The sequence below is a fragment of the Loxodonta africana genome, chromosome X, assembly GCF_030014295.1.
Source record: "Loxodonta africana isolate mLoxAfr1 chromosome X, mLoxAfr1.hap2, whole genome shotgun sequence".
In the NCBI taxonomy this organism is placed as follows: domain Eukaryota; kingdom Metazoa; phylum Chordata; class Mammalia; order Proboscidea; family Elephantidae; genus Loxodonta; species Loxodonta africana.
The window spans coordinates 65,418,000-65,440,766 of NC_087369.1; positions in this window are offsets into that span (position 1 = coordinate 65,418,000).

Here is a 22,767-nt window from a genome sequence, read left to right on the forward strand (position 1 = left end):
AAATATTTATGCACCCAATGACAGGGCTGCAAGATACATAAAACAAATTCTATCAACATTGAAAAGTGAGATAGGCAGAACCACAATAATAGTAGGAGAGTTCATCACACCACTTTCGGTGAAGGACAGAACATCCAGAAAGAAGAAGCTCAATAGAGACACGGAAGATCTAAATGCCACAATCAACCAACTTCACCTCGTAGACATATACAGAACACTCCACCCAACAGCAACCAAGTATACTTTCTCTTCTACTGCACATGGAATATTCTCTAGAATAGACCACATATTAGGTCATAAAACCAGCCTTAGCAGAATAAAAAAACATTCAAATATTACAAAGCACCTTTTCTGACCATAAGGCCATAAAAGTGGAAATCAATAACAGGAAAAGCAGGGAAAAGAAATCAAACACTTGCAAACTGAACAATACCCTACTCAAAAAAGACTGGATTATAGAAGGCATTAAGGATGGAATAAAGAAATTCAGAGAAACCAATGAGAATGAAAACACTTCTTATCAGAACCTTTGGGACACAGCAAAAGCGGTGCTCAGAGGCCAATTTATATCAATAAATGCACACATCCCAAAAGAAGAAAGGGCCAAAATAAAAGAATTATCCCTACAACTTGAACAAATAGAAACAGAGCAACAAAAGACACCCACAGGCACCAGAAGAAAACAAATACTAAAAATTAGAGCTGAACTAAATGAAATAGAAAACAGAAAAACAATTCAAAGAATTAACAAGATCGAAAGCTGGTTCTTTGAAAAAAAAATCAACAAAATTGATAACCCATTGGCCAAACTGACAGAAGAAAAACAGGAGAGGAAGCAAATAACCCGAATAAGACATGAGATGGGTGATATTACAACAGAGCCAAATGAAATTAAAAGAATCATATCAGATTACTATGAAAAATTGTTCTCTAACAAATTTGAAAACCTAGAAGAAATGGATGAATTCCTAGAAACACACTACCTACCTAAACTAACACAGAAGTAGAACAAGTAAATAGACCCACAACAAAAGAAGAGATTGAAAAGGTAATCAAAAAACTCCCCACAAAATAAAGCCCTGGTCCGGAGGGCTTCAATGCAGAGTTCTACCAAACTTTCAGAGAAGAGTTAACACCACTACTACTACAGATATTTCAGAACAAAGAAAAGGATAGAATACTACCAAACTCATTCTATGAAGCCACCATATCCCCGATATCAAAACCACATAAAGACACCACAAGAAAAGAAAATTACATAACTATATCCCTCATGAACGTAGATACGAAAATCCTCAACCATATTCTAGCCAATAGAATTCAACAACATATCAAAAAATAATTCACCATGACCAAGTGGGATTCATACCAGGTAAGCAGGCATGGTTCAACATTAGAAAAACAATGTAATCCACCACATAAATAAAACAAAAGACAAGAATCACATGATTTTATCAATTGATGCAGAACAGGCATTTGACAAAGTTCAACACCCATTCATGATAAAAACTCTCAGCAAAATAGGAATAGAAGGAAAATTCCTCAACAAAATAAAGGGCATTTATACAAAGCCTTGATAACAGCACTATACAAAGCCAACAGCCAACATCACCCTAAATGGAGGGAGCCTGAAAGCATTCCCATTGAGATAGGGAACCAGTCAAGGATGCCCTTTGTCACCACTCTTATTCAACATTGTGTTGGAGCAATTAGGCTAGATAAAGAAATAAACGGCATCCAGATTGGCAAAGGAGAACTAAAAGTATCTCTATTTGCAGATGACATGATCTTATATACAGAAAACTCTAAGGAATTCTCCAGAAAACTACTGAAACTAATAGAAGAGTTCAGCAGAGTATCGGGATACAAGATAAACATACAAAAATCAGTTGGATTCCTCTACACCAACAAAAAGAACATCAAAGAGGAAATCACCAAGTCAATGCCATTTACAATAGCCTCCAAGAAGATAAAATACTTACGAATAAATCTGACCAGAGATGTAAAAGACTTATACAAAGAAAGCTACAGTACACTTCTGTAAGAAAGCAAAAGCGACTTACGTAAGTGGAAAAATATACCTTGTTCAGGGATAGGAAAACTTAACATTAAAAAATGTCTATTCTACCCAAAGTGATCTATACATTTAATGCAATTCCGGTCCAAATCCCAACAACACTCTTTAATGAGATGGAGAAACAAATCACCAACTTCATATGGAAGGGAAAGAGGCCCCAGATAAGTAAGGCATTACTGAAAATGAACAAAGTGGGAGTCCTTACATTACCTGATTTTAGAACCTATTATACCGCCACAGTAGTCAAAACAGCCTGGTACTGGTACAACAACAGATACATAAGCCAATGGAACAGAATTGAGAATCCAGACATAAATCCATTCACATATGAGCAGTTGATATTTGACAAAGGCCCCAAAACAGTTCAATGGGGAAAAGACAGTCTTTTTAACAAATGGTGCTGGCATAACTGGATATCCATCTGCAAAAAAATGAAACAAGACCCATACCTCACCCCATTCAAAAAAAACGAGCTCAAAATGGATCAAAGACCTAAATATAAAATATAAAATGATAAATATCATGGAAGTAAAACTAGGGACAACGTTAGGAGCCCTAATACATGGCATAAACAGTATACAAAACATTATTAAGAATGCAGAAGAAAAACTAGATAACTGGGAGCTCCTAAAAATCAAACACCTATGCTCATCCAAAGACTTCACCAAAAGAGTAAAAAGACTACCTACAGACTGGGAAAAAAGTTTTTAGCTATGACATTTCCGATCAGCGCCTGATCTCTAAAATCTGCATGATACTGCAAAAACTCAACTACAGAAAGACAAATAACCCAATTTAAAAATGGGCAGAACATATGAATAGACACTTCACTAAAGAAGACATTCAAGTAGCTAACAGATATATGAGGAAGTGTTCACTATCTTTAGCCATTAGAGAAATGCAGATCAATGAGATTTCATCTCAAAGGCTGGCATTAATCCAAAAACACAAAATAATAAATGTTGGAGAGGCTGTGGAGAGATTGGAACACTTCTACACTGTTGGTGGGAATGTAAAAGGTACAACCACTTTGGAAATAAGAAGCTAGAAATAGAACTAACATACGACCTAGGAATCCCACTCCTCAGAATATATCCTAGAGAAATAAGAGTCTTTACATGAAGAGATATATGCACACCCATGTTTATTGCAGCACTGTTTACAATAGCAAAAACATGGAAGTGACCAAGGTGCCCATCGATAGATGAATGGATAAATAAATTATGGTATATTCACACAATGGAATAGTACGCATCGATAAAGAACAGTGATGAATCTGTGAAACATTTTATAACATGGAGAAACCTGGAAGGCATTATGCTGAGTAAAATTAGTCAGTTGCAAAAGGACAAATATTGTTTAAGACCACTATTATAAGAACTTGAGAAATAGTTTAAACCAAGAAAAAAACATTCTTTTGTGGTTACGGGGGGTGGGGAGGAAGGGAGGGAATGAGAGGGGTATTCACTAATTAGATAGTAGATAAGAGCTACTTTAGGTGAAGGGAAAGACAGCACACAATACATGGGAGGTCAGCACAACTGGACTAAACCAAAAGCAAAGAAGTTTCCTGAATAAACTGAATGCTTCGAAGGCCAGTGTCCCAGGAGCGGGGGTTTGGGGACCATGGTTTTAGGGGACATCTAAGTCAATTGGCATAATAAAATCTATTAACAAAACATTCTGCATCCCACTCTGAAGAGTGGCGTCTGGGGTCTTAAACGCTAGCAAGCAGCCAACTAAGAGGCATCAATTGGTCTCAACCCACCTGGAGCAAAGGAGAATGAAGAACACCAAGGACACAATGTAATTACGAGCCCAAGAGACAGAAAGGGCTACATGAGCCAGAGACTACATCATCCTGAGACCAGAATAACTGGATGGTGCTTGGTCAGAACTGATGACTGCTCTGACAGGGAACACAACAGAGAAGCCCTGAGGGAGCAGAAGAGCAGTGGGATGCAGACCCCAAATTCTCATAAAAAGACCAGACTTAATGGTCTGAGACTAGAAGGACCCCGGTGGTCATCGCCCCCAGACTTTTTGTCAGCCCAGGACAGGAACCATTCCCAAAGCCAACTCTTCAGACATGGATTGGACCGGACAATGGGTTGGAGATGGATGCTGGTGAGGAGTGAGCTTCTCGGATCAGGTAGACGCTTGAGACTATGTTGGCATCTTCTGCCTGGAGGGGAGATGAGAGGGTAGAGGGTGTTAGAAGCTGGTGAAATGGACACAAAAAAGAGAGTGGAGGGAGAGAGCAGGCTGTCTCATTAGGGGGAGAGTAATTGGGAGTATGTAAAAAAATATATTTTTTTGAAAAAAATTTGGGAGTATGTAGGAAGGTGTATATAAGTTTTTGTGTGAGAGACTGACTTGATTTATAAACTTTCACTTAAAGCACAATAAAAATTATAAATATATATATATGTCAATTTGGCTAGGCCATGATTCCCAGTATTGTGTGGTTGTGCACCATTTGGTGATTTGATGTGATTATCCTACGTGTTGTAAATCCTAACCACCCTGGCAGCATAGTGGTTAACAGCTACAACTGTCAACCAAAAGGTTGGCAGTTCGAATCTACCTGGTGCTCCTTGGAAACTCTCTGGGGCAGTTCTCCTCTGTCATATAGAGTCGCCATGCGTCGGAATCAACTCGATGGCAATGGGTTTGGTTTTTTTTTTGTGGGGGTTTATGATGTTAATGATGCAGGATCAGAGGCAGTTATGTAATGAGGTAGGACTCTACAGGATTATTTTTATCTCAAGTCAATCCCTTTTGAGATATAAAAGAGAAACAAGCGGAGAGGAGAGGGACCTCATTACAACCAAGCAAGAAGAGCCACAGTGTCCCTGCACTGAGAAACTCCTAACCAGGGAAAGATTGATGACAAGGACCTTCCCCAAGAGCCAACAAAAAAAACCTTTCCCTGAGCTTGCACCCTGAATTTGGACTTCTAGCCTTCTAAACTGTGAGAGAATAAACTTCTGTTTGTTAAAGTCATCCATTTGTGTTATAGCAGCACTAGATAACTGAGACACTTAGTTGCCTTCGCAACTGACTCTTGGAGACCCTGAAAAAGAGTAAACCCACATCACTCCCTAAAACTTGCAAAGTGTCCAAGCTTTTAACTCCTCTTCAAAGTCCCCATATGCCCTAGCTGCAGAACCTGAGTTGGGGTTGCTGGAACTGGCTTTCACTCTCTAGAAGAAGGTCAGTTCTTTTAGAAACGTACAGTCTAACATACGATATTATTCTGGGAATCAGAGGATTCAGAGTCCTGTGCTAACAAAACCGCATTGCCTGCCTGCCCTTCCTTCCTCTCTCACTCCCTTCCTTCCCTCCACTGACCCTTCTGTATCTGTCTCAAACATTAAATTCTTCAAAACAGTCTTGTCACAGATTACTGGTATTCTCCAAATCCCTCTTGTAGCAGGTATGAAGCTTGGTCTACCCACTAAGGTTAATAATAATAGATGATAATTAAATTTCATTTACTATGTGCTTTATACAAAACCAGTGAATCCTATAGGGTAAGTGTTATTAATACCATTTTTCAAATGACTAGACCAGCACAAAAAGGTTAAATAACTTGCCAAGGATAACACAGTAAGTAGGTGGCAGAGCTAAAATTTGAACCCAGTTAGTTTTTTTTTTTTTTAGTTCAGTGTCCATGCTCTTAATTGTTCTGTTATACCTTTCTTTATTGTTAATAATTCCATTTAACTTTGGGCTTCAAGATCCCCATTTCATGGGGCTGATGAAATAATTTAACTTCAATTCTTCTTGAAGTTCTTCTAACCCAGGCTCATGCCACAGTTCTGGGCTGCCACACAGTGCTAAGGCATGGAAGCAGATGTCCATTAAATCCTTGGTCATCAGGTCACACAAGTCAGCAGTCAGAGGTCTGTTGCTTCTGCTGATGGATGTTCCCTATGGTCTGGCAGGTCCTTGTTGCTTTGAGACCCTGCTTGTGACTTGAAAATTTTTGTTAAGGCTGCCTAAAACAGTCACTGTTCTCTCATGCTTTGCTGTCTACCCAGGGATGCTGCCAGAAGCAGGACACAGGTCCCCCTGCCTGAGACTCACAGATCTTCCTGATAGCTTTATGTTATCTCCCAGTCCCAGGGACTTGAAGGGCAGAGAATCTTTTTTAGGCTGTAAAAAAATCCTTCTTTGTTTATATTCTCTGGCCAAGACACTTTTTCTATGCCCCTGTCATGGATTGAATTGTGTCCCCCCAAAATATCTGTCAACTTGGCTAGGCCATGATTCCCAGTATTGTGTGATTGTCCACCATTTTGTCATCTGATGTGATTTTCCTATGTGTCGTAAATCCTATCTCTATGATGCTAATGAGATGGGATTAGCGGCAGTTATGTTAATGAGGCGGGACTCAATCTACAAGATTAGATTGTGTCTTAAACCAATCTCTTGAGATATAAAAGAGAGAAGCTAGCAGAGAGACATGGGGAGCTCATATCACCAAGAAAGTATAGCCAGGAGCATGCGTCCTTTGGACTCAAGGTCCCTGCACTACTTTGGACTCGAGGTCCCTGCATTGAGAAGCTCTTAGTCCAGGAGAAGACTGATGACAAGGACCTTCCCTCAGAGCCAACAGAGAGAAAACCTTCCCCTGAAGCTGGCACCCTGAATTCGGACTTCTAGCCTACTAGACTGGGAAAGAATAAATTTCTCTTTGTTAAAGCCATCCACTTATGGTATTTCTGTTATAGCAGCACTACATAACCAAGACAGCCTCTAATCCTCTTCCCCTAAGGAGTTGAGTTTTTGAAACAAAGACAAGTGAAATCTCCTTTTAGTCTTCTTGCCACATCCCTTCCCCTGAGACAAAAACATCTGGATGGGGAGAGGGAGAGGAGTTTATAGAAATTAAAAGCAACAACTGTAGAAAATATAAAATTGTCCCAGTTTTGATTCTGTATAAGAGGATAGTTTATTTAATAAATGGTGCTTTCAAAATTGGCTATCAAGCCAGAAGAAAGAAAAGCTAGATTCCTACCTTATACCATATACAAAAATAAATTCCAGGTAAGTGTCCATTTCCCTGCATCCATTCATTGCTGATAGGAGTATGAATCACTACTATATTTTAGGGAAAGTAATCTGAAATAATCTAATAAAATTCAAAAGCTATGGTATCAGCTCAGAATGATTTGGGCTTCAAATGACAGAAAATCTGACTAATAGTGGCTTAAACAAATAGAGGTTTGTTATATAACAAGATATCTAGACGCTAGCATTGGATTAGCTGTTCAGCAAGATCATCAAGAACCTAAACTTTTTCCATCGTTCTACTCCACATCCTTGACAGTGTTGGCATTTTATCCCTAGGCTTTTTACTTCATGTTTGCAAGATGGGATAGCTGAATCTGGATATTACCGCTGCATTCAAAGGCAGAAATAGGGGTGATGAGGTAGCAGTGGTAGGGGAAGCAAGAGAGATGCCACTCTCCTTTTTTTTTTCAAGAAAGGCAATTTTTCTCAGACATCTCTTAGCAAACTTACCCATATACCTCCAGTGCCATAACTGGATCACATGCCATGTATAGATCAGGGACTGTGACCACCTTCCTTGATATCAAGGATTCTCTCCCTAATACCTGAAAAAAAAGTATCCTGTAAGCATGAGAGAAGGGGGGAAATGCCAGTTAATCAAACAACCACAGTGTCTGCTACATACCCTTACCCTTTGACCAAGCAATCCCACTTTTTGGAATCTATCTGACAGAAATAAAAGTACCAAGAAACTTGCATGTCCTTCAGTAAGGGAATTTTTTAATAAAGTGTGGTATATCCACACTAAAGTTTATTATTCTGCTGTTAAAAATAATGAGTTAGATTTATACCTGTTGACCTGGAGAAAATTGTGAACGAGCCCACACCATAATTTTAATAATGGTTACCTCATTTGAGAGTGTGTACGTTTAGGGGTGGTTAGCACACCTTACTCCTGTAACTTTGTAGAGCAATTTAATAAAGAACATTTATCACAAAAATTTTAGCTAGTCAAAATGGAAATGGCATAATGAAGTCTTTTACCATAATTTCTTGAGAGAAAATTACTTTTGATTTGCACAGTTTTAACCTATACGAGCTTTTAACCTATACATCTTTGCATATGCCAAGGAGTACTTGTAACTACCTTGGTAAACTATTTCTGTCAAAAATGCTGGTTAAGTGGTATAGTTAAAAAAGAGTATCAGACTGAGAGTCAGAAAACTTGGGAAAAATAATCATACTGATGCTGCTGTTTTGAAGAAAGAGGAGCATACAATTGTAGCCCCTTTCTCTGGTAGACTTAGAATGCAAAAGAGGAGATAATGCAAAAGAGGAGATAAGGCATAAACAAATAAAAAGAAAAATAATTCAAGAATTGTCACAGGGTACTGAACAACTAATTATCATGTGTATGTTGTTTGCAATAAGTGCTATAATAAAAGCTACAGGCAGTCAGGCATACATTCATTCATAGAGTTTTAGAGCACAAGCTGTCAGAACCTGCCTTGGTAACTGTTTCTGTATCCCCTCTTTCTCCACAGTTAATTTCTGAAAATTATTTCTCATCTAATTCCCCGGTTTTGGTGACTGATCTCCTGGCTTTTTGCCATCTGCATAATCTTCCCCATGCATTGGGTGTGGGACCTGGCCCTACCCTCACCTGTCATCCTCCTTCCCAGAGAACAGTCCTGAAATCTGTACTGGCTGAGGCTCTGCTTCTTACCACCAGATATCCATGATGCTTCTTACATGGATCTAGGCTGCACCAGTCTCCTCCCCAATTTTTCTGCTTATTATGTGATACCACCAGTCCATCTCTCACACCAGCCATCAGTGACCTTTCCAACCAACAGATCCATCCAATATCACTTACCTGCTTAAAACACTTCAGTGGGCTTCCAGTCATGATGAAATAACAGGGACTGAGTGTATCCTCTGCCCTAACTAAAATGACAGACAAAATATATTAGACAATGGTTTTCAGACATCAAGCACTGCAGGGAAGCTATCCCTGAAAGATAGGAAACAAATTAGGTGAATTTTATGATTGCCCCCAACTTATCCCTGGAGAGAATTTTCAGGCCACAGTGCATGGAGGAGGAATCCAAATGGAGCTTGGAGCTGCTAAGTTGAGGAGATAAGATAGAACTGAGAATTCAGGGAAGCCAAATGGCTAAAATTCACAGGGAAGTATACCAGAGAGTGAAGAGCTGCACGGAGAGGAAATTATCCCAGGCTGATGAAAGAATCACCTGAAAGGGACGGGGCGGGGGGTGGGATTCTTGGGGCAAATGCAGAAACGGGATAATTCACGTTCCCAACAGAGTGGAGAAATCTTAAAACACACAAGGCATCAGGAAAAGTTCTCAGAGAGATATTACCTTAGTAAACCAAAAACCAAACCTGTTGCCATCGAGTTAATTCCAATTTATAGCAACGCTGTAGGACAGAGTAGAACTGCCCCATAGGGTTTCCAAGGAGCAAAAATTACCCCTAGACTAAAGATTGCTCTGGTCACATCTACAATGCTTGAAAACAAGCTTCAGAAGGATACAAATGTTTCCAACTAACTTAACCGTATCCTAAAACAGAGCTCAAAATGATTAAAGGAATACTATATATGTAAATGTATATACATATGTATATGCATATATGTATACGTGTATATATGTTTAATATATATATCCAGACTCCAACAAGGTAAAATTCACAGTGTTTGACATTCAATCAAAAATTATCAGGCACACCCAACAGCAGAAAAAAATGCAACCAATAAAGAGGAGAAAAATCAGTCAAGAAGACACCCAGAAATTATACAGATGATACAATTAATTGACAAGGACATTAAAACAGCTAAATATAGTCTATATGTTGAAGAGGAACCCTGGTGGCTGAGTGGTTAATTGCTCAGCAGCTAGCCAGGAAGTCAGCAGTTCAAATCCACCAGCTGCTCCTTGGAAACCCTATGGGGCAATTCTACTCTGTTCTATAGGGTCGCTATGAGTTGGAATCAACTCAACAGCCGTGGGTTTGATTTTGGTTGTATTTTGAAGAAAGTAGAGAAAAGAGCAATTATGTTAGAGAGAAACACAAGAGATAAAAAACAAAGGACCCAAATTAAACTTCTGGAGATGAAAAATGTATTGTCTCACATGAAAAATACACTGGAAGGGATTAACAACAAATTAGATGTTGCAGAAGAAAAGGTTAGTATACTTAAAGACATAACAATAGAAACAATTCAAAATGAAATCCACAGAGAACAACAATAAAAGACTGAAAAGAATGAACAGAGTATCAGTGAGCTGTGAAACAACTTGAAGGGGCCTAATATACATATAATTGGAATCCTAGAAAGGAGAGAGGACAGAAAAAGTATTTAAAGACTTAATGGATGGAAATTTTCCAAATTTGTTGAAAATTATAAAACCACAGATCCAAGAAGCTCATAAAACCTCAAGCCAAAGAAACATGTGGAAAAGACGTTGTTGTTAGATGCTGTCTTAGTTATCTAGTGCTGCTATAACAGAAATACCACAAGTGGATGGCTTTAACAACGAGAAATTTATTCTCTCACAGTCCAGGAGGCTAGAAATCTGAATTCAGGGTGCCAGCTACAGGGGAAAGCATTCTCTCTCTCTGTTGGCTCTGGGGAAAGGTCCTTGTCATCAATCTTCCCTGGGCAAAGAACTTGGCACAGGGACCCTGGGTCTAAAGGACACGCTATACTCCTGGTGCTCCTTTCTTGGTGATATGACGTCCCTATATCTCTCTGCTCACTTTTCTCTTTTGTATCTCAAAAGAGGTTGACTTAAGACACAACCTAATCTTGTACATTGAGTCCTGCCCCATTTAAATAACTGCCGCTAATCCCACCTCATTAATATCGTAGAGGTAGAATTTACAACACATTGGAAAATCACATCAGATCACAAAATGGTGGACGATAACACAATACTGAGAATCATGGCACACATGTTTTGGGGACACAATTAAGTCCATAACAACCTCCATGATGTGATCTGTTGTACATAGCCAATCAGTTGAAAGGGAGTTTCCTTGGGGGTGTGGCCTGCATTGAATATAAGTGGACTCTCTGGAAAGGCTCACGGCTTTTGCTTACCCTGGATCTTGCAGCTGGCTCTTGTTCATCTGACCTCCAGTTCATGGGACTTGAGCTAGTAGCTTACCTCTGGTCTTGCCTGCCGATCTTGGGATTCATCATTCCTCTCAGCCTATGAGCCAGAGCCCTGCTGTCTGACCTACCAATCTTGGGTTCACCAACCCCTGTGGCTAGGTGAATCAGGAGAACCCTCCAGCCTGACCTATGGATTTGGGACATTCCAGCCTCTACGACTGCGTGAGCCATTTCCTTGATATAAATCTCTTTATATACATATTTATATGCTTTACTAGTTTTGCTACTCTAGAGAATCCAGCTTAAGACATTTGGAACTGAGAATGGGGTCTAGAGAAACAAAATTGTAAGAATGAGTTTTCTAAATTGGTTCTCAAGTCTAGTTGGTCTTAAAGATGTTGGTGACCCTGCTTCCAGCAGTAAAGAGGGCACTACAAATCCATGGCGTGAGGTGGAAGTAGAAATGTGAAAAATATCACCATCAACAGATCAGGTATTGCTGAAAGGTGAGGCCTTGGGTAACAACATGTGTGATACCTTTCTACAATTTTGTCATAATGAGAAGTATAAGGAAGCTGGTTGGTCCTACTTTCAATAGACAAACTGATGAAAGAAAGAAACGAGCTCAGGCAGTCAGAGTCAAAGCTCAAGTGCCACATAAATGACCTCAAAGTTTCCACTTATGCCTTGAAAGGAAGCCTTATTTCTTGTAGTAACAGAGCTGATATCGCTGAAAACCAAACCCAGAGTCTTATTGTAAGAGTGGCTGAATTACAACACCAACTCAACTTCCAACCCCAAGAGGTGTCTGAAGTTAAAGTCAGGGCATTGATTGGGAAGAAATGGGATCCTGCAGCTTGGGAGGGGTATGTGTGGGCAAATAATCAGGAAGCTGGAGACACTGAACCCCTAAATTCTGTTGAATCACTCCTGCCAACAGAACCAGCCCTCTCACTCCCACCTGAAGAGATTACTCCATCTTTGTCTGCTAAGCCACCCTCCCCAGTAAAACCATTAGCCCCTCCACCCCCATTTAATGAGACTGACCCCAGCTGTGTCTAAGGAACCTTTGTATGACTCATTGCCTGGGGCATTGCCTGAGGCAGATGCCTTACAAGACAATGCTGATTGTCCTCAAAACACATCACCATGACCCATTTTTCCTTCTATACCTATAACTAAACTTAAGTCCCAGCAAGCCCCAAAAGGTGAAGTACAAAATGTGACCCAGGAGGAGGTACACTACACTCCCAAAGAACTGCTTGGCTTTTCTAATACGTACAGACAGAAACCTGAGGAATATGTGTGGAAATGGCTATTAAGGGTGTGGGATAATGATGCAAGGAACGTAAAAATGGATCAGTCTGAGATTATTGATATGGGCCCACTAAGCACAGATTTTTTATTCAATGTTTCAGCTCAAGAGGTTAGGAAAAGATCTAATAATTTATTTGGTTGGGTTGCTGAAGCATGGATTACATGCTGACCTACGCTAAATCAAGTTGGAGTACCAGACCTGCCTTGGTATACTATAGAAGAAGGCATCCAAAGGCTTAGGGAAATTGGCATGCTTGAGTGGATTTATCAGATTAGACCCACAGACCCACACATGGAGTGCTCAGATGACACACCTTTTACCACAACGGTGAGGAACAAATTTGTGAAGGGTGCCCCAGCATCCTTGAAGACTGCTGTGATAGCTATTTTATGTAACTACCCTAACTGAATTCAGACACCTAACTACAATGGGGCTGATTGGAGCCTGAGATGGTAGGTGCCAAGTGATGGCACTCAGTCAACAAAGACAAGGTGGGCATGTGTCTTAAGCATCTAGTGCTTCTATAACAGAAACACCACAAGCGGCTGGCTTTAACAAAGAGAAATTTATTTTCTCACCATTAGTAGACTAAAAGTCTAAATTCAGGGTGTCAGTTCCTGGGGAAGGCATTCTCTCTCTGTTGGCCTTCTCATCAATCTTCCCCCCAGACTAGGAGCTTTTTTGTACAGGAACCCCTGTCCAAAGAAAGCGCTCTGCTCCTGGCACTGCTTTCTTGGTGGTATGAGGTCCCCCTGTCTCTCTGCTTGTCTTTTATATCTCAAGAGATTGCCTCAAGACACAATACAATTTTGTAGGTTGAGTCCTGCCTCACTTACACAACTGCTGCCCATGCTTCCTCATTAACATGATAGAGGCAGGATTTACACACAATACGGGGAATCATGGCCCAGCCCAACTGATACACACATTTGGGGGGGAACATAATTCAATCCATGACAGCACGGTTCCCATAATGGACAGCAGAGTCAAAGCAGTAATCAGAATAGCCTGACTCATATGGACTTATGGCATTGGCTACTTTGTCATGGGGTCCCTAGGGGTGAAATAGATAGGAAATCTACTAGATATTTACTTGATCTATACAAGTGGATGAATTCTAGGTCAAGTGAATCACCAAAATAGAAAGTCATGGCCCCTCTGTCAATTCCCAGACTTGAGTGAGTTTACAGACCCACAACTCATTGATTGAAGGGGAGGCCAGGTCCCCTTGAGGAAGAACTCCAATACACTGCCGAAAACTTACGCTGTTAATCTTAATCTCAGCCTTCCCCAAAGGGATCTATGGCCGTTTACGAGAGTGACTATTCATCGGGGAAAAGGAAATAATCAGACTTTCGGGGATTACTGGATACTACCTCTGAACTGACACTAATTCCAGGAGACTCAAAACGTCACTGTGACCTGCCAGTCAGAGTATGGCATACGAAGGTCAGGTTATTAATGGAGTCTTAGCTCATGTCCATCTCACAATAGGTTCAGTGGTTCCCTGAACCCATCCTGCAGTGATTTTCCCAGTTCCAGAATGCATAATTGGAATAGATACACTCAGCAACTCGCAGCACCCCTACATTGATTGGATCCCTCACAAATGGTAGGAAAAGCCAAATGAAAGCTATTAGAATTAGCTCTGCCTTAGGAAAAGAGTAAACCAAAAGCAACACTGCATTCCTGGAGGGAAAGCAGAAATTAGTGCCACCATCAAGGACTTTAAAGTGCAACCACACCCCCATTCAATTCGCCTATTTGACCTGTGCAAAAAGTAAATGAATCTTGGAGAATGACAATGGATTATCGAAAACTTAACCTGGTGGTGACTCCAATTGCAGCTGCTGTTCCAGATGTGATTTCATTGCTTGAGCAAATTAATACATCTCCTGATACCTGGTATGCCGCTGTTGATCTGGCTAATGCCTTTTTCTCTATACCTGTTTTGAAGGACCATCAGAATCAGTTTGCTTCAGCTGTCAAGCCAGCAACACGCCTTCAGTTGCCTACTTCGAAGCTACCTCAACTTTCCAGCCCTATGTCATAACTTAGTTCTCAGAGGCCTTGACTGATTGCCTCTCACTTCCACAAGATGTCACACTCGTCCATTACATGGATGACATTATGCTGACTGGACCTAGTAAGGAAGAAGTGTCAATGATTCTGGACTTATTAGTAAAACATTTGTGTGCTAGTGGGTGGGAAATTAATCCCACAAAAATTCAATTGCCTTCCACTTCAGTGAAATTTCTAGGGGTCCTGTGGTGTGGGGTATGTTGAGATATTCCTTCTAAAGTGAAGGTTAAATTATTGCATCTGGCCCCTCCTACAATTAAAATAGGCAAAATGCCTAGTGGGCCTCTTTTGATTTTGGAGGCACTATATTCCTTATTTGGGTGTGGTACTCTGGCCTATTTATCAAGCAACTTAAAAGGCTGCTAGTTTTGAGTGAGGCCCAGAACAAGAGAAGGCTCTACAGCAGTTCAGGCTGCTGTGCACGCTGCTGAGCCACTTGGGCCATATGATACAGCTGATCCAATGGTGCTTAAAGTGTCAGTGGCAGATAGAGATGCTGTTTAGAGTGTTTGGCAGGCCGCTACTGGTGAATCACAGTGCAGACATTTAGGACTGTGGAGCAATGCCCTGCCATCCTCTGCAGATAACTACTCTCCTTTTGAGAAACAACTTTTGGCTTGTTACTGGGCTTTAGTAGAGACTGAACTGTTATTAACCATGGACCACCAAGTCACCATGAGGCCTGAGCTGCCCATCATGAACTGGGTGTTAGATGCACACAGCAGCACTCCATCATTAAATGGATGTGGTATATATGACATCAGGCCCAAGCAGGACCTGAAAGCACAAGTAAGTTGCATGAGGGAGTGGCCCAAATGCCCATGGTCTCCACTGCTGTCACCTTACCTTTCATCTCCCAGTCTGCACCTATGGCCTCATGGGGAGTTCCTTATGATCAGTTGACTGAAGAAGAGAAGACTCGTGCCTGATTTACAGATGGAAACCCTGTGGCGTAGTGGTTAAGTGCTATGCCTACTAACCAAAATGTTGGTAGTTTGAACCCACCAGGCACTCCTTAGAAACTCTATGGGGCAGTTCTACTTTGTCCTATAAGGTCACTATGAGTCGGAATTGACTCGATGGCAATGGATTTGGGGTTGTTTTGGTTTGGTTTACAGAAGGTTTGTGTGATAAGTAGGCACCACTCGAAAGGGGACAGCAGCAGCACTACAGCACCTTTCTGGGATCTCCCTGAAGGACAGTGGTGAAGGGAAATCCTCCCAACGGGCAGAACTTCAAGCAGCGCACCTAGTTGTTCACTTTGCTTAGAAGGTGAAATGGCCAGATGTGCAATTGTAAACTGATACATGAGCTGTGGCCAATGGCTTGGCTGGATGGTCAGGGACTTGGAAGGAACATGATTGGAAAATTGGAGATAAGGAGGTATAGGGAAGAGATATGTGGATAGACCTCTCTGAATGGGCCAAAAAAGTGAAGACATTTGTGTCCCATGTGAATGCTCACCAAAGGGTGACCTCAGCAGAGGAGGATTTTTTTCTTTTTTTGGACATTAGATGAAGTTTACAGAAAAAACTAATTTCTCATCAAACAGCTATTACACACATTGTTCTATGACATTGGTTTACAACCCCACTACATGTCAACACTCTCCCTTTTCAATCCTGGGGTTCTCTATTACAAGCTTTCGTGCTCCCTCCTGCCTTCCAGCCCCTGTCCTAGGGCTGGTGCACCCCTTTAGTCCTGTTTTGTTCCATGGGTCTCTTCAATCTTTGGCTGAAGGGTGAACTTTAGGAGTGACCTCATTACTGAGCTGAAAGGGTGTCCAGGGGCCATAGTCTCAGGGTTTCTCCAGTCTCTGTCAGGCCAGCAAGTCTTGGTCTTTCTTTCTGAGTTAGAATTTCGTTCTACATTTTTCTCCAGCTCTGACCATGACCCTCTATTGTGATCCCTGTCAGAACAGTCAGTGGTGATAGCTAGGCACCATCTAATTTTACTCGACTCAGTCTGGTGGAGGCTGTGGCAGGTGTGGCCCATCAGTCCTTTGGACTAATCTTTCCCTTGTATCTTTGGTTTTATTCATGCTTCCTTACTCCTGAAGGGATGAGACCAGTGGAGAATCCTAGATGGCCACTCACAGGCTTTTAAGACTCCAGATGCTACTCACCAAAGTAGAATGTAGAACATATTCTTTATAAACCATGTTATGCCAATTGAGCTAGATGTCCCCCAAGACCATGGTCCCCACAGCCCTCAGCCCAGCAATGCGGTCCCTCAGGGAGTTTGGATGTGTCTATGGAGCTACCATGACCTTGTCTTGCACACGGTGTGCTGGCTTCCCCAGTATTTTGTACTGTCTTACCCTTCACCAAAGTTACCACTTATCTATTGTCTATTAAGCGTTTTTCCATCCTCACCCCTCTCCTCCCTCATAATCATCAAAGGTTATTTCTATTTGTATGTAATCCTTTTCATGAGTTTTTACAGTAGTGGTCTCATACAATACTTGTCCTTTTGTGATTTACTTATTTCACTCAGCATAATGGCCTCCAGATTCATCCATGTTAGATGCTTCACAGATTCATCGTTGTTCTTTATCGTGGTACATATACTCCATTGTGTGTATGTACCACAGTTTGTTTATCCATTCATCTCTTGATGGGTATCTAGGTTGTTTCCATCTTTTTGCTATTGTGAACAAAGCAGCAATGAATATGGGTGTGATTATGTCTATTCACGTGATGACTCTTATTTCTCTAGGATATATTCCTAGGAGTGGGATTGCTGGATCATATGGTATTTCTATTTCCAGCTTTCTAAGGAAGTGCCATATCGTTTTCCAAAATGGTTGTATCATTTTGCATTCCCACCAGCAGTGCATAAGCGTTCTGATCTCCCCAGAGCCTCTCCGATATTTGTTATTGCCTGTTTTATTGATTCGTGCCAGTAATGCCGGAGTGAGATGGTATCTCATAGTGGTTTTGATTTGCATTTCTCTGATGGCTAGAGATCGTGAGCATTGCCTCATGTTGGCTGCTTGAATGTCTTCTTTGGTGAAGTGTCTGTTCATTTCCTTTGCCCATTTTTTAATTGGATTATTTGTCTTTTTGTTGTAGAGGTGTTGGATTTTCTTATAGATTTTAGAGATTAGACTTTTGACTGATTTGTAATAGCCAAAATTTCTTCCCACTCTGTAGGTTCTCTTTTTACTCTTTTGGTGAAGTCTTTTTTTTTTTTTTTGATGAGCACAAGTGTTTAATTTTTGGAAGATCCCAGTTATCTAGCTTATCCTCTGGAGCTTGTGTGTTGTTGGTTGTGGTTTGTACCCTGTTAATGCCATGTATTAGGGCCTCTAGAGTTGATCCTATTTTTTCTTCTATGAACTTCGTGGTTTTTGGCTTTCTATTTAGGTCTTTGATGCATTTTGAGTTAGTTTTTGTATATGGTGTGAGGTATGGGTCCTGTTTCATTTTTTTGCAGATGGACATCCAGTTTTACCAGCACCATCTGTTAAAAAGACTGTGTGTTCTGCATTTGATGGACTTTGGGCCCTTGTCGAAGATCAGGTGACCCTAGCTGGATGGATTTACACCTGAGTTCTCAATTCTGTTCCATTAGTCAGTGTCTCTGTCGTTGAACCCGTACCAGGCTGTTTTGACTACCGTAGCTGGATAGTAGGTTCTGAGGTCAGGTGGTGTGAATCTTCCTCATTTATTCTTCTTCTTCAATAGTGCTTTACTTATCTAGGGCTTCTTCCTTTTCCATATAAAGTTAATCATAAATTTTTCTGTCACAGAGGAGGATTTTAACAATCACGTGGATAGTATGACCTATTCTGTGGAAACCAGTTAGCTTCTTTCCCCAGCTACTTCCGTCATTGCTCAATGGGCTCATGATCAAAGTGGCTATGGTGGCAGGGATAGAGGTTACGCATGGGCTCAGCAACATGGGCTCCCACTCACCAAGGTCGACTTGGCTACAGTCACTACTGAGTGTCCAATCTGCCAGCAGCAGAGACCAAAACTCAGTTCCCGAAATGGCACCATCTCTCGAGGTGATCAGCCAGCAACCTCATGGTAAGTTGATTACATTGGACCACTTCCATCATGGAAAGGGCAACGGTTTGTTCTAACTGGAATAAGCACTTACTCTGGATATGGATTTGCCTTCCTTCTATGCAGTGCTTCTACCAAAACTACCATCAGTGGACTTACAGAATGCCTTATCCACTCTCATGTTATTCCACCCAGCATCACTTCAGATCAAGGAATTCACTTCACAGCAAATGAAATGCAGCAATGGTCCCATGCTCATGGAATTCGCTGGTCTTACCATGTTCCCCATCGTCCTGAAGCAGCTGGCCTGATAGAATGATGGAATGACCTTCTAAAGACACAAAGGTAGCAATACCTTGCACGGTTGGGGCAATGTTCTCCAGGAGGCTGTATATGCTCTAAACCAGCATCCAGTATATGGCGCCGTTTCTCCAATAGCCAGGTTCGTGCATCCAGGAATCAATGGGTGGAAATGGGAGCGGCACCAGTCACTACTATCTCTAGTGACCCACTCGCTAGATTTTTGCTTCCTGTCCCCATGACCCTATGCTAAAGGTCTTAGTTCCAAAGGGAGGAATGCTCCTATCTGGAGACACATTCATGATTCCATTGAATTGGAAATTAAGAATGCCACCTGGCCACTTTGGGTTCCTTTAGACTCTTCATCAACAGGCAAAGAAGAGAATTACCATATTGGCTGATGTGATTGATCCTGATTACCAAGGGGAAATCAGACTAATATTACATAATGGAGGTAAAAAAGAGTATGTCTGGAATACAGGAAATCCCTTTGGGTGTATCTTAATACTATCATGCCCTGTGATTAAAGTCAATGGAAAACTACAGCAACCCAATTCCGACATGACTACTAATGGCCCGGACCCTTCAGGAATAGAGGCTTGGGCAAAGAACCACCACCAGCTGAGGTGCTTGCTGAGGGCAAGGGGAATACGGAATGGCTGGTGGAAGAAGGTAGTTCTAAATACCAGTTACAATTACGTGACCAGTTGCGGAAATGAGGACTGTAATTGTTATGAGTATTTCTGCCTTGTATGTGTGCATCAAATATTTTTGTTTTCTTCACTATAAAAGATGTAAACAGGGCTAATGGGTTTTTGGTTGTATGTGTGTTAGTTGTATCATGTTAGGGGCAAGTATGACTTTATAATTGTCTTTATTCTGAGATTACACATGGTTTAAGGAGATATGTATGGGTGCAAGTTGACAAGGGGTTTTGTGTCAACTTGGCTGGGCCATGATTCTCAGTGGTTTAGCAGTCCTATGATGACGTGATCACTTCCATGGTAAGATTTGATGTAATGTGATCACCTCCAGGATGTAATTTGCTGTGAGTAGCCAACCAGTTAAAAGGGAGTTTCTTTGGGGCTATGGCCTACATCGAATATAAGTGCACTCTCTGGCAAGGCTCACAGGCTTTTGCTTGCCCTGGATCCTGTAGCTGGCCCCTGTTTGTCTAACTTCCTGTTCTTGGGACTTGAGCTAGCAGCTTACCTGCAGTATTGCCTGCCAATTTGGGGTTCATCAGTCTTCACAGCCTGTGAGCCAAGCCATGCTGTCTGGCCGGCTGATCTTGTGTTCGCCAACCCCTCCAGCTACATGAATCAGGAGAAGCCTTCAGCCCAACCTATGGATTTGGGACATTCTAGCCATTTCCTTGATATGAATCTCTTTATATAGGTATTTACATGCTTTACTGCATATACTGTTTCACTTCTCTAGAGAACCCAGCCTAAGACAAGTTCTTTCAGCTTGAGACATTCTGGGTGTCTTAGACTGGATATCAGATCTCATTAAGGAAGTGATCACAACATCATAAGACTTCCAAACTATATCATAACTTCCAAATCACTGGGAATCATGGCCTGGTGAAGTTGACACACAACCTTAACCACCACACCCGGTATGTTCTTACCTTTTGTTTTTCTAACTCCAGGTCTTTGTTCATTTCATTATAATATTTTACTGTGTCTTTTCGAACTGCCCTTTGAAATCTGTTCAGCTCTTTCACTTCATCATTTCTTCCATTCACTTTAGCTTCTCTACATTCAAGAAAAGCTTTCAGAGCCTCTTATGACATACATTTTGGTCTTTTCTTTCTTGCCTGTCTTTTTAATGACCTTTTGCTTTCTTCACGTATGATGTCCTTGATGTCATCCTACAACCTGCCTGATCTTCGGTCATTAATGTTCAGTGCATTAAATCTATTCTTGAGATAGTCTCTAAATTCAGGTGGAATATACTCAAGGTCGTATTTTGGGTATCACGGACTTGTTTTAATTTTCTTCAGATTCAGCTTAAACTTGCATATGAGCAATTGATAATCTGTTCCACAGTCAATCCCTGGCCTTGCTCTGACTGATGATATTGAGCCTCTCCATCGTCTCTCTCCATAGATGCAGTCTATTTAATTCCTGTGTATTTCATCCAGCGAAGTCCATGTGTGTAGTTGCCGTTTATGTTGTTGAAAAAAGGTATTTGCAGTGAAGAAGTCATTGGTCTTGCAAAATTGTATCATGCTATCTGCAGCTTTGTTTCTATCACCAAGGCCGTATTTTCCAACTTTAGCATTCCAATCACCAGTAATTATCAATGTATCTTGATTGCATGTTTGATCAATTTCAGACTACAGAAGCTGGTAAAAAATCTTCAATTTTTTCATCTTTGGTATTAGTGGTGTTTGCATAAATTTGAATAATAGTTGTATTAACTGGTCTTCCTTGTAGGTGTAGGGATATTATCCTATCACTGACAGCATTGTACTTGAGGATAGATCTTGAGATGCTTTGTAAAGATGAATGAGACGCCATTTCTCTTCAATTTGTCATTCCCTGTCTTAGTCATCTAGTGCTGCTATAACAGAAATACCACAAGTGGATGGCTTTAACAAAGATAAATTTATTCTCTCACAGTCTAGTAGGCTACAAATCCAAATTCAGGGTGTCAGCTCCAGGGAAAGGCTTTCTCTCTCTGTTGGCTCTGGAGGAAGGTCCTTGTCATCAATTCTCCCTTGGTCTGGGAGCATCTTAGCGCAGGAACCTCAGGTCCAAAGGACGCACTCTGCTCCCAGTGCTGCTTTCTTGGTGGTATGAGGTCCCTGTGTCTCTCTGTTCACTACTGTCTTTTATATCTCAAAAGAGATTGGCTTAAGACACTATCTAATCTTGTAGATCTCGTCAATATAGCTGCCACGGATTCACCTCATTAACATAGTGATAGGATTTACAACACATAGGGAAATAACATCAGATGACAAAATGGTAGACAATCAGACAGCACTGAGAATCATGACCTAGCCAAGTTGACAGATATTTTGGGGGGACACTATTCAATCCATGACACCTGGCATAGTAGACCATATGATTGTCCAATTCAAAATGGTCAATACCAGTCCATTTCAGCTCACTAATGCCTAGGATATCAACCTTTATTATTCCATTTCATTTTTGATGACTTCCAATTTTCCTAGACTCACATTTCATACATTCCATGTTCTGATTATTAATGTATGTTTGCAGCTGTTTCTTCTCATTTTGAGTCGTGCCACATCACTAGGTGGACAGGTTTCAGTGGCACTTCCAGACTAAGACAGACTAGGAAGAAGGACCTGGCAGTCTGCTTCTGACAAAATTGGCCAGTGAAAATAGCAACATTGTTTGATATAGTGCTGGAAGATGTGCCCTCAGGTTGGAAAGCACTCAAAATGCAACTGGAGAATAGCTATCTCCTCAAAGTAGAGTCAACCTTAATGACATGGATGGGGTAAAGCTTTCAGGACCTTCATTTGCTAATGTAGCATGACTCAAAATGAGAAGAAACAGCTCCAAACATCCATTAATAATCAGAAAATGAACTTAGGAAAATTGGAACCATAAAAATTATAGCCAAGCAAACACTATGGGGCAGTTCTACTCTGTCCAGTAGGGTCACTATGAGTCACAATTGATTCAACCGCACACTACAACAAAAGACATCTAAACCCTAAGCTGAACTAATCAGCTCACCTTCACTAAGAATTTGGAAGGAGACTCAGACACTTCAGTTAGCTAGCTGCAGGTGCTGGGCTAATAAGGATCTACCATTGCTATTTAATGGG